Genomic DNA, 16206 nt, shown 5'->3' on the forward strand with positions numbered 1-16206 from the left:
CATTCCAAAAAAATTAATGACATATGTTTAAGAGAATCCTGAGTAAGAAATGTTCAGTTTAGTGGTTCCTATGGATGTAGTTTTTGATGAAGAGGGAAAAAAATACTTAGTTAACAGATAAGACTACAATTTAAACATTTGGCCTATAATTACCAGAGAAGAAATCAATATTTGAGTCTTGGACTATGATTTAAATAGGAAATTATATTTTTATATCACATTTTTATTAGGAAAAGCTTTCACTTATTAATTAATAATTTACTGACTGAGAAGGTGTTGCGTAATGTATTGATCAAACCAATTCTTTCATATTTTAGAGGTGTTTGCATTCATCCTGTAGTATTAAACAGGGCAAAGGTATTGTGAACATACACAGATCACGATTATGTCTCAGTGTGTAATGGACACGATTTGGTTCAGGGTCAGACTAAGACAGATGAGTAGCACAGCCCAGGAGACTGGAATTTGATTGCTCAGGTCCTGCATAAGTACCTGTAATTGGAGAGCAGATCTTGGCAGCTTGAGGACTCAGCTATGCTGTTTGGGAGTCTCTAGGGTGACAATTGTGTGGCTTTAAATATACATCTTGAATGGTTGTGCACTGAAATGTCCTTGTGGGGAACTAGCTCCTAAACTGTGTATCTGGAGTTGCCATCCAGTTTGAGGTGCCCTACTGATCACATGAACTGGATTATGGCTCAACCTACCCTTCACTTTATGCTACATAAACTAGCCTCCCTAGGTAGGGTGGAATTTATTGGATACAATAGACATCAAATCACCATGACATGTCTAAGGGACTAAGTGACATAGTGGTATCTGGGTCATATTATCTGAATCACAAGTAAGGAAATGTGATTTGACAAATGATTTTGAGGGACTCTGTGTATTTTATTACAATGTTTATTCACTTACCATTTTGAGGAAACACTTGAATTTCTAGGACATTGTGGTGACTTTTTGAAAACAAAGAGACAATATTTTAAATCAGCAAGACAGTTCTGGAAAATCTAAGATGTATGCTTGTCCTACAGGACAGGCCTAGAGCCACTTGTCCTACTACCTTTATGGCAATGGTAGGGCTAGAGGAAATACACAAAGCTCTGGGGTAAACTGGATTAACCAAAGTTATGGTCATTGTCAACATATAGGCTTTGGAGTCACAGGAACTTGGATCCCAGTCTTGGTTCTGCCCATCTCTACTAGTCATGTTGGGTAATTTTCTTTACTTTTAAGGCTCAGTTTATTCAAGGAAGTTAATGTGAGGATATAATGTGACAAGAGTTGTAGTACTTAGTACAGTGCATGGTAAAAGCAAGAGCTCAGTTAATGATAGCTATGATAATGATTTTTTTCCTTCTGTAGATATTACACCCCCAAGTAATTCTATGAGTTTTGACAGTCATATACAGCAGTGTAGTTACCACCACAATCAAGATACAGAATGGTTCTATCACCTGGAACAATTCCACTTTGTAGTTGCAAACTTTCTCCTTCACCCCCAGCTTCTGGCAACCACTGATCTGTTTTCTGTCCCTAGAGCTTTTGCCTTTTCCAAGAATCTGTAGATATAGAGAGAAGGGAATATGAAACTTAAAACTGGCTGATTTAGAGGATAAGGATGCAGACGATTTCTTCTTTTGGACCATTAAAATCTTTTATATTTTCCACTTGTTCCTCCTATTTTACAGCTGAAGATATTTGGAATGCCATTACTGAAATTGCTAGGTGTATTAATTTTCTTTCTGAAGTATGAATTACCACAAACTAGTGGTTTAAAACAACACAGATATATTATCTTACAGCTTTGTATGTCAGAATTTTGACATAGTTCTCACTAGGCTAAAATCAAGGTGCTGACATGGCTATGTGCCTCTCTGAAGGCTCTAGGGAACAATCTGTTTCCTTCCCCTTTTCAACTTCTAGAAGCTGCCCACATTTCTTGATTTGTGGTCTTTTCCTTCATCTTCAAGGCCAACCAAGGCAGATCAGGTCCTTCTCACATTGCCTCTCTCTGGCCTACTTTTTTCTGTTTTCTACTTTAAAGAACTCATGTAATTAAATTGGGCTAGCCTAGGTAATCCAAGATAATCTCCTCATCTCAAGGTCCTTAACCCTAATCATGTCGGAAAGTCCTTTTGCAATGTATGGTTACGTGTATGCAGATACATTATCTATACCTATGTATTAATCAAAAAATGAGAATGATACCCAAGTAACCATAAATAACTGACATTTTTTAACTCAACAACTCTTATTAAAGAAATTTCAAATAAAAGTGATTTTATTATGTTTCCCATTTAAATAACCCAATCATTGAAACACTTAAATAGCCACTTTAAATTATGCTTGAAAGACAAACTAATGGACCACTCAAATCAAACTACACTAAGCTCAAAAATTCATTGTCTTGGAGTTCAAGATCAGCCTGGGCAACATGGCGAGACCCCATCTCTACAAAAAAATACAAAATTTAGCCGGGCGTGGTGGTGTGCTCCTGTAGTCCCAGCTACTTGTGGGACAGGGGTGGGAAGATGGCCTGAACCTGGGAGGTCGAGGCTGCGGTGAGCTGAGATTGTGCCACTGTACTCCAGCCTGGGCAACCAGAGTGAGACCCTGTTTCAAACACACACACGAAACTGCTTACTCATGTGTACAACTTCTGCACACATCTCTCACTGTACATATACTTGTGCTATTTTTCAAAACTGTGAAAAGAAGAGTGGGCTGTTCCCTTGGTGTTGCACTTGAGGAGTCTCGTTCAACTGCAGTTGGAGAGCATAATCCTCCAGTTGATAGAACTGGAGAAGGCTCAGTTGGAGTTGTCGAGGAGGTATAAACAACACTTTTTAGTTTAATTTAATTTTATTATTTTTTGAGATAGGGTATTGCTCTGTCACCCACGCTGGAGAGCAGTGGTGTGATCTCAGCTCACTACAGCCTTGACTTCCTGGGCTCAAGCCATCCTTCCATCTGAGCCTCCCAAGTAGTTGAGACTATAGGCACACACCACCATGCCCAGTTAATTTTTTAATTTTCTGTAGAGGCTGGGGTTTTGCCATGTTGCCCAGGCTGGTCTTGAACTCCTGGACTCAAGGGATCTACTTGCTTCAGCCTCCCGCTGGGATCACAGGTGTGAGCCACCGCACCTGGTCTACTTTTATTTTTGAATATTAGACTGCTTTTCTCTCTTCAGCTACTTTATCAAAACTTCAAAGGAGTTCCCACTTCTTTTGATAGTCACAGCAATCTGATTCATGGAGAAAACAAGATTAAGGGAGGTGAAGTGGTGGTTAAGGGAAGGGGCACATGTGAATAAACTTATTGAGTAATCCCACTTCTTAGGACAAAATCATCCAAAACATATTCTTTTCCTTGTGTACCATTCTTTACTATGCTAATAAATAGATAAATAAATAAATAAACAAATGTGTTGTCAACTACTTTCTCTACTCTGCATCTTGAATAGTTTTTCCAAGACAGATGCATTTGAACTCATATCTTTCCCAATACTCCATGTGTCACAGAACCTGTATTTGTATCATGGCTGGCCAGAGGGGATTTGTAGTCTACAGCTGAAGAACGGAGTAAAGATTACAGGTAAATTAAATGAGGTCAAGTAAAGCCCCTATGTTAGAAAAAGGTATACCATAATAAATATGTTATTTTGCAGCTGGTTGCGGTGGCTCACGCCTGTAATCCTAGCACTCTGGGAGGCCAAGATGGGCAGATTGCCTGAGCTCAGATTGCCTGAGCTCAGCCTGGGCAACACGGCGAAACCCCGTCTCTACTAAAAATACAAAAAAATTAGCCGGGCGTGGCAGCATGTGCCTGTAGTCCCAGCTACTTGGGAGGCTGAGATAGGAGAATTGCTTGAACCTGGGAGGCAGAGGTTGCAGTGAGCTGAGATCGTGCCACTGCACTCCAGCCTGGGTGACAGAGCAAGACTCCATCTCCAAATATATATATATGTGTGTGTGTGGGTGTGGGTGTATACATATATATGTGTGTGTATATATGTATGTGTTATTTTACACTCCTGTTGCCCACCATTTATCACCCATGGCAGATCAGATCTGTCTTTGGCCTTACATAGGGTGCTTGGGGATTGTAGTCGTTGGATTAATAGCTGCTGGCGGTAGATAAATGCAACTTTCTTCCATTAACATCTGAAGGGCTAGACCTGGGCTCACTTGACACAAACATTTTCCAGTAACATAGAGGCTTTTGGATCACCCCAGGTCTTCCACAGCCAGAGCCCAGATCTTGGGTGCATCTGTGGGCAGTGGAGCCCTGTGCTTGGAAATGTAATGCTCTGGGGGATGTGACATGTCAGCGTCGAATACATCATTGCTGTGAGAGCAGAAGTTGGAATGGAGACCAGTTCAGATGGCTCCCGGTTTTTCCTACTGTATTTTTCCTTCCTGGGCCTATCACATCCAGAAGTGAGCCTTACTCTAGCTGATGACTGTAATAAAATGTAACTATGCAGGAAAACTTGCCATTTCATCATTCCACTCTGGAATCTTTCCATGAGGCCCCAAGGACTGGGATGTTTGACTTTTTCACCTTTCAAATCACTTCTCCCTCTCTAAAATCCCAACCTCTCCAGTATGGGTAGGGCAGTATGGTGGGTGTGGGCCAAATGAACTTTAACATGGGTGAGGTCCGAGTCTGGAAGCTTAGTATTACTCACTTAAATGATGTTAAACTGGAATTAGGGCTGAGAAAATTGAAAGGTGAGGATGAGGAGGAGAGAGTATAATGATACATATTTATACTCAAGAAAACAGAGGCATAGTCCTGAGTTTTTGCACTGGACGTCAATAAGGTCAGTTTATAGAGAACATGCACTGATGCTCTAAGTGTCAGTCATTCAATAACTATTTATTGGGCAGTGACTTAGGTTCAGACTGTTCTACGTACTAGGGAATAAAACAGATGGAACTTTTTAGTTTACATTCCAGTGAGGGGCGCCGATAAAGCGTAAATAAGTTATGAACAGAGTAAAGTGATTCAGACTGGAGAAAGAGAAACTCAAACTGACATCTGCCTGTTAAGAAGGAGCCAATTATGTTAAGTGCTGGTAAAGAGTATTCCAGGAAGAGAGAAGAGCAAGCAAAGGCCCTGGAATAAGAGAAAGCCAGGTGGTCTTCAGCAAACTGGAAACCTTTACACTTGAGACTCCGTTTTGTTTTGTTTTTAAATTGTGGTAAAATACACATAAGATTTACCGTTTTAGGCTGGGTGCGGTGGCTTATGCCTGTAATCCTAGCGCTTCGGGAGGCTGAGTCGGGCAGATCAGCTCAGGTCGGAAGTTGGAGACCAGCCTGGCTAACACGGTGAAACCCCATCTCTACTAAAAATACAAAAAAAAAAAAAAAAAAAAAAAATTAGCCAGGCATGGTGGTGGGCGCCTGTAATCTCAGCTACTTGGGAGGCTGAGGCACAAGAATTGCTTGAACCTGGGAGGCAGAGGTTGCAGTGAGCCAAGATCATGCCACTGCACTTCAGCCTGGGTGACAGAGCAAGACTGTTTCAAACAAAACAAAACAACTACAACAAAAAGATTTACCACTTTAATCATGTTTAAGTATATATTAATTATACATTTTCAGTGGCATTAAATACATTCACATCATTGTGAACCACTATCTGTCTCCAGAACTTTTCTATCATCCTAAACGAAAACCACCCGTTAAATGGTAACTCTCCAGTCTTCCCTCTCCCCAGCTCCTGGCAAACACTATTCTACTTTCTGGCTCTGTGAATTTGACTACTCAAGGTAGGTGGAATCATACAAATTTGTCCTTTTGTGTCTTGTTTATTTTATTTAGCATAATGTTTTCAAGGTTCAACCATGTTGTAGCATGCGTCAGAACTGGATTCCTTTTTAAGGCGGAATAATGTTTCATTGTATGTTTATTCCACATTTAACTTATCCATTAATGGACATCTGGGTTGTTCCTACTTTTTGGTTTTGTGAATAATGCTGCCATGAACATTAGTGTTGAGACTCAGGTTTACATTGTTAGAATCAGAAGTCTCATTTAACTCTTGCAACGGATGTATATGGAATTGAAACACAGGTGAATCATATTTTTAAAAAACCAAGTGGAGCCTGGAATGGTGGCTCACGCCTATAATCCCAGCACTTTGGGAGGTCGAGGCAGAAGGATTGCTTGAGGTCAGGACCAGTCTGGACAACATATTGAGACCCTGTCTCTACCAAAGTAAATAAATAAGTGACTTGAGCGTATGTTCCCCATCACTAAAAACATTACATAGTTCTTTGACTTATTTTGTTAGTTGACTTAGTATCTCTGTGCATTTCTATATATTGACTGGATGTAATTATAAAGAATATTCATTAAGTCTAGGGATTGCATTTTGAAATCATTGTAATTATTTTCTTTCTTGAAGTGTTCAATGTAAAGCATATAATTTCAAAATAAACATTTAAAAAATTGCCTAATGTGGAGAAGTGCCAGGAATGTCTTGGTCTCTAAACTGACCCAGAGCACATCACTCAAGCTCAGCCAGAATACTCAAGCGTAAGAGGGTGAAAATACGGCTCTTACTGTAAGGGGACAAAAAAAACCAATGAGTTCTATTCATGTGACGGTGCTTGTATCTACAAAACTGTGACTGAGATGAGTAAATATGCTGTTGACCATGTTTTCCCCAAAGTCGTTGTACTGTGTTTTGACAGTGGGGCTGAAATTTTCATAAACCCCACTTTACCCCACACCCAGGATGAGGAGCAGAGATGCCCATTTCACCATTCACATATGGGTGGTTTTCCAAGGCACTCCTCAAGAAGTACATATAAGTCCAATCTGATATTTATATAATGAATAATGTGGTTTACATAAGGAACCAAGTGATTTACTCCCTGGCTCCCCCAAAATGCTTTTTCTTTTCTTTTCTTTTTTTTCTTTCTTTCTTTCTTTTTTTTCTTTTGAGACAGAGTCTCGCTCTTTTACCCAGGCTGGAGTGCAGTGGCAGCTCTCGGCTCACTGCAACCTCCCGCTTCCGGACTCACGCAATCCTTCCATCTCACCTTCCTGAGTAGCTGGGATTACAGATGCATGCCATTACGCCTGGCTAACTTTTGTATTTTTTGTAGAGACGGGGTTTCGCCATCTTGCCCAGGTTGGTCTTGGACTCCTGAGCTCAAGTGATCCACCCACCTCGGCCTCCCAAAGTGCTAGGATTACAGGCATGAGCCACTGTGCCTGGCCTAAAAAATACTTTTTGAAATCTCAGCTAAATTCATTGGCTAACAAGGTGATTCTGTCAGAGCTGAAGCTATTAATGCAGGGAAGATTCTACTATTTTTAAATCCTAGTTTAAATTTTTAAAAAATCCTTTAAAATTCATAAGTTCCAAATCTGCATAGAAACATGTACACAGATATAGCTATCCAAAGCATTTTCACTGTAAACTTTTGTGAGACCTCAGAAAGAAATTATAGAGTTTTCTAGACTCAAAATCATGAAACGTCTGGCATCTTTTGCTGTCAAGGACTGACTGTGCAAGAATCACCCTCACTTATTGGGATGCTGTTATCTGTTCCAACCAAGGAATTCCAGACATTAACAAACTCAACAAAGGACCTGGGAAGCAGAGGCAGCTGGGGTGGGGCTCACTGAAAAGATGTCATAGGGTTTGGGGGTGTTCCTAGCCTTGTGCTTATCAACCATGTACCCCTGAACAGCACGTCTTCCTGAACTAGGGGGCTGGGGATGATTTTACAGAGATTGCTGCAACGGTTCATTCTGTGGGCAGGTGTGATTGGGCAGGAAGGGGAGAGATGGTGAATTGGAAGGACATGTTGAACAGAGTCTGAATTAGTTTCTTTCTTTTACCCCTATAAAGATGGAAATGGATTTCCTCTTTGCCTTTTGACACAAATGCTGCAGACAGCAATGTCTGTGATTGCACCAACTGCCGGTGCCTCCCCCAGTGCATCGCCTCCCCAGATGTTATTCATCTTCGTGTTTTCTCCTGGCCTGAAAGCCAGACAGCTTTGACTCTCCAGGTGATGGGAAACTAGTTTTCTACTAAATTCCCATGCTAGCCTACAAATTCCATCAGAACCACAGCCCCCAACTAACTGGATTGTTGTCACGCCTCCACTTTACGCTGTGACACCTGCAGACATCTCTATATTGTACTTTTTCCCGACGAATTAGGATCACAAGAGGATATCTGCTTTTCACAATTTGTCTCTGTGTCTTAGTGCAGTGTTTATGCTATTGTGAAAATATAGCTGTAGCTGAGCGTTTAACTGTGTTGGCTCTAAACAAATACAGTTCTTGCAATCCTGGCCAGTTTCTACCTGTGTCTACATATCCCTCAAATATAAGAACAATGCACAGTGCAAAATCAGCCTGTGTGATAGACGCAATCTGGGGAAGGTGAAACTAACTTATGACACAAAAAGGCAGAATGGAAAGCCATGGTTGGCAAGATGATGACAAAAGCTAAATAAATGTCCTTGACCTAGAACTACAGAGAATATGTTCTCTGGGAAGACCTGTGAGTGCACATCTCAAATTTCAAAACTCTGATCTTCCTTGCCAATCCCTACCCCACCTCTATTCGCCTCCAAAGCCCTAAATGTAAATCCTTATTATATCTTCATTCACAAAATAAAGACCAAACTCCTTGTCAGGCACAGAATATACAGGCTTTTCTTTAGTCTAGACTCTCTACCTTTCCAGCTTCCTCTTCGGTTATCTCGCTCCCATACTCCATGCTCCCGTCAAAGTGAGTTATTGTCCTCATCCTGCAAATGCACTATGCTGTGTCTTACCCCCAACACCCTCAGGTCATGTTCCCTCTCCACTAGGCTCTTTCCTCCCTGCTTCACCTGGTGGAGAGTGGTTGGCACATGTTGACTCATGGCCTCTGAATCTTCTCCAAATGTGTGAGGACATTCCTCACTTGTGAGTCTTGTTGGGAGACAGTGCTTGTCTTCCTTTACAGAAGTTGAGAAGACCCAGCACTCAATCTGCCAGCTACCTTGGCAGCTAAGATGTGGGGAGGTAGCCTTGGCTTAGTCCATCAGCTGTACCTATTAGCAATATTGAATCTGGAAGTAATGATACAAACAAGAAGGGCAAGGAAGACTCCCTTTGTACATGGTGGTTGGCAGGAGTGAGGGGGCAGCAGCATGTGATTTCCAGTGGCCAGTCTGTGATGCCACACCACCAATGGCATCCTGACCTCGCTGGCACCACTTTCCCAAATCTTGTTCTCCAACTTTCCTAGAAATTGTGTGATGATCTGATAGCCTCTCTATACATTCTCGGCTTAAAATGTCCAGTCTTTCTGTCACTTGCAATGAAGACTCTGACTGGCTGGGCACAGTGGCTCATGCCTGTAATCCCAGCACCTTTGGAAGGCCAAGGTGGGAGGATCACTTGAGGCCAGGAATTCAAGATCAGCCTGGGCAATACAACAGATCCTATCTCTACCAGAAAACAGCTGGGCATGATGGTGCATGCCTGTAGTCACAGCTACTAGGGAGGCTGAGGCAGGAGGATCACTTGAGCCCAGGAGTTTGAGGCTGTTGAACGAGACCTTGTTTCTTATTTAAAAAAAAAAAAAAAAAAAAGGCTCTGTTTTACCTGGCCAGTTTCTATTTGTCTTCTGAGACTCCTCTCAGTGACTATTTTCTTGGAAAGCAGTGCTCATCCCTGCCCCCCTCCCTAGCCAGTGTTTCTCCTGTAGACTCCAATAAAAGTCTGGTCCACTCTGGCTCAGCATTTATGCTGACATTAATAGCATTAGTCACATTATTAATGCTGACATTAATCACAGCATTTATTAACACTGTGTCAGGACCTGTTACTAACTCACCTGTCCCTCTTCTGGGCTGTAAGTTCTTGAGGACACAGACTAGGTTTTGCCCCTCTCTATTCCTAGAACCCAGAATGGTATGTTAACATGGCATGCAGTAGTAATATTACAGCAACAGTACTAATACCAGTAATAACAATAACTTTTATTGAGCACCTATTATGTGCCAGAGGCTACTTTATCTTATTTGTCAGGTGCAAAAAAATGCTTATTTGAGAAATAAATGAATGTATACTGAAAGTTGCTCACAGAGTATTTTTGAATACTTTTGTATTCACAGAATGTTTTTGTATTTTGAATACAGGCAACCCTGAGGAAAAATTGGTACATCCCACTTCACCAATTCATTCCCTTTTCATTCTCTCTCTCTTTTCTCCTTCTGGAATGTCTCTTGTGTTCTACTCTTGCCCTCAACTAGATGTTATTTAATACCTAGAAAGATGAATAGCAGTGGCTACAGTGTTAATTGCTAGTGACTGTGCTTGCTTTCAGAAGAAGCTTCTCACAGTGTGAAAAGTTTTCAGAAGGAATGAGGTCTGTATTGTGGAACACCTTACAGTAGGCCATACTTGTTTTTATGGCCTGGGGGCAGGACGTGGGGATAGAGGGAGGATGCCTATGTACAAGTGTGCGCCAAGCAGAGGGAGAAGCTGCTCTCACCCCGCTCCTGACTTCTCATCTGCTCTCTTCTCAGCAAAGTCCTCTTCTGGGGTCTTCCTAGGCCTCACAAAGCTGCCCCCCAGGCCTTGCCCAACCACCTTCCCTGGAGTAGGCTCACGGTGAGAAAAGCTCATGGAGAGAAGAGGCTAGGAGTCCATGGCCACTCCTGTTTACTTTCCCATTCCCATCCTGCATGTTCCTGCCTCCTGCCTGAGTGAACACAGATTGACATGCCCTTTGTGAATGGCTGCAGACACTTGTTCCAGTTCAACTCTGTCCAGCACCTGTCATATGTATTATCTGAAAGAAAAACCTGAGATGAGCAGAAGATCCTCAGAGCAGACAAAAATTTTTCTTAAAAACAACAAGACAAGTGAAAAACAGGACAAGGGTGGGGACAGGACAATAGCAGGCTGCACCCAGAGAGCGCACCCAGGTCATCGGCTATTCTTCATTTCTGACTTCCTGCTGGCTGTTCTGTGAGGTTGAGGTTATGTGGTTAGAGAAGGCCGGTTACTTGTTTCAAAACAAACAAGGCCCTCAAATCCTTTGAACAGCTAAAGGAATAGAGCACTCCTTGAATATGTATTCTTTCATATCCTCTGAACAGATCTTTATTTACAAGGAAGGCTGGTCTTGGCTGGAAAAATGGTAGTCAGATGTAGATCAAAATGATAATCTCAGAACACAGCACCAAGTGTCTTTTGCATGGGCCGTGGGCCTTAATGTCTTGATAGAACAGAGGATGCCAAGGAGAAAAAAAAACTGAAGGCCACAAGAAAATGTGAATTTTTAAATAGTTGACTCTGGTTGGAGGTTTGCCATATTCCTGACTCAACTTTATAATGTTTCCCATTTCTAAGCCAAATGGCTCAGAAGTGTGGCTGGGGTGTGACCTTAACCAGGTACAACCATGGCAATGAGTCTGTATTCTTTTTACTTTGGAATCCATCCAACACATTAAAGCTCTTTGAATGTGGGTGTCATGTGAGTCAGTGCATGTGTGCTCATTGCCTGCTGTCCTCATAACACAAAGTGGAGTGGGGGCTGTGGGGGATACCGGCTTATTTCCATCAGTGCATACAGCAAAACTAAATGAATCCCCTGAGTTTAGGCTTTTTGACCTCGAGTATCAAGACTAGCTTACCTGCATTGTGCAAATTAGTCACCAACCCACTTTGTATTATAGAGAGTTTTAAACTTTTGTGTATTTCTCCAGATTTACATTAATGAGATTTTTAAAGTCAGCTTTTAAAATAAATACTAAAATGTAACTGCTTTTGGGATTCTTTTTCTTTCTCTTTTTCCACCATACCACGAAAGTAGTAAGTTCCAACACTTCTCAGCATTTGCAGTGACACGGTCTGGTTCAAGTCACCGTCAGCTCCCCCTTCAGCACTGAGGAAGCCTCCAGGCCCATCTCCCTGCTTCCAGTCTTATCCCACCCTCCTCCCTGTCAAGCACAGTCCATCCAATATGCAGTAGGCAGAGGTATCTTTACCAAGTGTAACTCAGGTTACATAACTCTCTGGTTTAAAACTCTCCAAGGCTTCCTCTTACAACCAGAACAAAACTTACCCTCCAGCCTTGGCCTACCAAACCCCCTGATCAGGCTCCTTCCTGGCTCTCCCAAGTGACCCACGACTCGCTTCCTGGTCCTCGGCACTGCAGTCCCTTCGGCTTTCTGTCTCTTGAACGAATGCACCAAGCTCAGCCCTGCTCTGGGTGTTTGCACTTGTTTCTTCCTTCTGCTGCGTGCCTCTTGCCTAGATCTTTGTACTGCTGTCCCCTTCTCATTATCTGGGTCTCAATTCACATCCCCTCGTTAGGGAGTTCTCATCAAACCACTCTAGATAAATCAGCATTCTCTGCCCACCGTTTTTTTTTTTTTTTTTTTTTTTTGAGATGGAGTCTTGCTTGTCACCTGGGCTGGAGTGCAGTGGCGCAATCTCAGCTCACTGCAATCTCCGCCTCCCGGGGTTCAGGCGATTCTCCTGCCCCAGCCTCCCGAGTAGCTGGGACTACAGGCGCACACCACCATGTCCAGCTAATTTTTTGTGTTTTTAGTAGAGACGGGGTTTCACCGTGTTAGCCAGGATGCTCTTGATCTCCTGACCTCGTGATCTGCCCGCCTCGGCCTTCCAAAGTGCTGGGATTACAGGCATGACCCACTGTGCCTGGCCTCTCTGCCCATTTCTACCACTCTCTTATTATCCTATTAAAGCCGCTTCTGGCACTTAGCAGGACTTGAAATTAAATTATTTTAAAAGCCCTGTTTATGTGTTTTTTGCTTGTTTTCCCCCAACCTACAACCCAGTCCAATATGAGAACATGAGCTCATTGAAGGCAGGAACTCAGATCCTTGCAGTCCCTGCTGTTCCCACTCCTGTCCCCCCATACCTGGAGCAGTACCTAGTCTAATACATATTTATTGACTGATAACTTAACAAATTTAACATTCAGTAAACTTTACCCGACAAATGAACTAATGATCAGGGAACCACATGCATGACTCTCAACTACATAGTGCAAAATTCTACCTACATGGCATTCTGGAAAAGACAAAACCATAGGGATAAAAAACAGATCAGCAGTTACCAGAAATTGGGGTTTGGGATGTTAGGGGCTGACTATAAAGGGACACATGGGAACTTTTTTGGATGATGGAACCCTTCTATATTTTGTTTTTGGTGGTGGTTTCATGTTAAAAATCGTAGAATTGGTTGGCTAAATAGGATAAATTGTGTGTACGCAAGTTATACCTCAACAAACTGGATCTTATTTAATTGCCTAACAGATTTTTCACTTACCCTGGAATAAGCATCAAATGATTTGTAGAAAGGCTCTCATATTGGCCCTTTGTGAACAATCTCCATGTACACATATTCTGAGTGCAGAAACCCTGGGAGCAGCACGGTGAGTAGAAAAGTATGAACTGGGTATTAGATGGGGTGGGGTTTGAGTTTTGGCTTTGCTGCTTGTGTACTTCAGTTAGAATTTCTTGTTGCAAGCAGCCCAAAACAGCTCTGGGCAGCCTCACCATGCCTTGAGTATAATAAAAGCCATAAAGAGGAGTAGCACAGCTCCTCGATGCTTGTTGGCAGCAGGTACCTGGAATTATGCTCCCACCAAGACTGCATGCATGGGAGGGATGGGATTCCCCCAAAGAAAACCAAGGTGCTCTTAGGATGCTAGGCAACCCAAACCAACAAACATTCAATGTATTGTGTGACCTTACATAACCTCTCTGAACCTCGATTTCCTTATATTTAATACCTACCTCTCAGAGTTGTAAGAATTTAACAAGATAACTATGTAGAAGGCCTAGAATGTAAATGTTGCTTTATAAATGTTATTTCTCTTTTCTTCTTCCTTTTGGTCTACATGTCTGAAATGTCCACCTCTAAGCACTCCTAAATTCAGTTAAAAGCTTAGTAATTTACCTACCTCTCCAAGCTAGAAGTCAGGAGTGAGTGTCAGTCACTTTTCTCATTGTTTTCACCTCCGAAATATAGCATATCCATCTCTCCTGGACTATTACATAGGTTTTACAACTGATCCACCTGCCTCTCCTCTCTAACTCTGACGCTCTCCCTGAGGCAGCATAATATAATGACAAAGTGCATGGACCCTGGAACCAAACCACCTGCATCTAAATCTTGGCTTTGCTCCTTAACTACCATACAACCTCAATCAAGTTGCACAATCTCAGTGTGCCTGTTTCCTCATGTGTAAATTGGGGATAATCGTTCCTACCTCAAAGAGTTGTTCAGGGATCAAATGATTTACTGTATGTAGGCACTTAGAACAGTCTTGGGTCATGGCGAGCGCTATCCATGCATTTGTTCAGTAAATCCACCTTTTCATTGCTTCCAGAATTACCTTGCTAAAATGTAAATGTGAACCTTCTGCAAAGAGAAGCCATGTTCTCCTGTCTAACCCCTTTTACTTTTTCCAGCAGCCTTCTCCAACTGCCTGCCCCAAGTTGGCACTGGGTCCTTATCTGTGCACTTTGTGCTAAACCCTTTTATTGCACCCGGCTCATTGTGTTGTGACTATTTCTATCAGTTTTCTTCACTATCTGTGAATTCTTGGAAACATAGATATGTATCTGATTTATCTATGTATGGCCAGTACCTATCTTTCCAAAGCAGGTGTTTAGTAAATGATTGCTGATTGAATAAAATGAGCGAAATAGTTGATACTGTCCACTGAGCAAAATACAAGCTATTGATTTCAAATATAGTTTTACTTAAAATTGGAGGACTGGTATTTCTGTGACTACTCCTTTTATACTAACTCACTGTAAAAATCCAAAGTCATAATACTAAAGGTTACCATTGCAGTGACATAAAAATAGAATCTAAAGTACTAGCACAGGTGTGGCACTATCTGGCTAGCTCCATGCAGAGGGATGGAGCATATGGAATTGAGCCAAGAGGATGATTCTCGTGGACCTTGAAATTTGATTATGATTTCAATCAGATTTTATTTGGCACTGAAGAGCAGAGAGTTCCAGGCTGTGTTCCTTAGCAGGCCCTGAAATGTAGAAATTCTGTTATTAATTGAAAATAGACTCATCTGGTTTAAATTCCAGGCATGCCAGTGGGTTAAGTTTTTACCTTGTTGTGAAATATAGAGACCTGAATTCTTGCCTAGATCTGGAGTCTTCTCTCATCATACAGAGGGCACAACAGGAAGCCAGAGGCAGTGCTGGTGTATTATAAAGAGGATCTCTGGAATTGGCTCAAACGTCTGAGCAAGTTCTCAGCTGGAGGCCCAGAGTTCAGCATCACTGAGCGTGGGAGAGATGGTGCTGGCCAAGACCACTGAGGGCCATGAAAGTACTTTGATAAGGAGGGAGGGGGGATAATGTTGCTTCAGGGAGTAACTGCGTCCCATAGACCAAAAACAAGTTGGTTGCCTAATGCAGCTCCAGACAGTTTGAATTTATTAATATTGCATCGCCTGCAGAGTCTGAAAAAATATCAATCTCCAGGTGCCAGCTCAGACAATTTGACTCAAAAAATCTCTGTGGGTTGGGCCCATGCATCAATATATTTCTTTAGAAGCCTCTCTAGGTGATTTTAATGTGCATACAGGACTGAGAACCCTTGGTGAGGAGGGAAGAAAGAGGATCCTTTCCTATTTGTTGTGGCAGGAGTATATCTATCCAGTTCATCAAAAAGCTCCATCAGGTTACTTAGACTAACATGAGAGAGGAGAACCCTGGAACCCCCTACTTCCATTTTATATCATTAGGATTGAAATTCAATCTGTCTAGAGTTCACTCTTGCTACTCTGATACTAGCAGGGCTGTGGTAAAACTCACCAGAAGTAGCAATTGTCTGGGATCAATATCAGGATCATGCACCTCAGCTCACAGAAAGTTCCTGCCAACAAAATCAAAAGTTGATAACAGATCAATACATACCAGAGAGGAAAAAGGTCTTAAATTACCCATAGTTTATCTAATAAAACAGAATAGCACAAATTAAAAATAGAATAACCTTTATTCAAGATGTTCAATGGATGCAAGAAACCTGCAATGTAATAATAGTGTTTTAAAGGGATAGCCAACACTCCAATAACATGTTTACAATAATTGCCATACACTCCAATAGTCTATATAATATACATAACATATGTATGTAATCTGAAGTTAAGGTAGAAAGT

General features: G+C 41.9%; 1 long non-coding RNA gene across 2 annotated transcripts in view; it reads right to left on the bottom strand.

The window, feature by feature from the left end:
* Positions 1-14115, bottom strand: part of LOC106997604 (uncharacterized) — a 31205-nt gene extending 17090 nt beyond the window's left edge. For both annotated transcript variants that reach the window (XR_013415493.1, XR_013415492.1), the window contains exons 1-2: positions 13978-14115; positions 5235-5359 (exon numbers count right to left, since the gene is read on the bottom strand). This is a non-coding gene — a long non-coding RNA (uncharacterized LOC106997604). The remainder of the gene's footprint in view (positions 1-5234; positions 5360-13977) is intronic.
* Between the last annotated feature and the right edge of the window lie 2091 nt (positions 14116-16206).

This window comes from Macaca mulatta, chromosome 3, assembly GCF_049350105.2.
Source record: "Macaca mulatta isolate MMU2019108-1 chromosome 3, T2T-MMU8v2.0, whole genome shotgun sequence".
In the NCBI taxonomy this organism is placed as follows: domain Eukaryota; kingdom Metazoa; phylum Chordata; class Mammalia; order Primates; family Cercopithecidae; genus Macaca; species Macaca mulatta.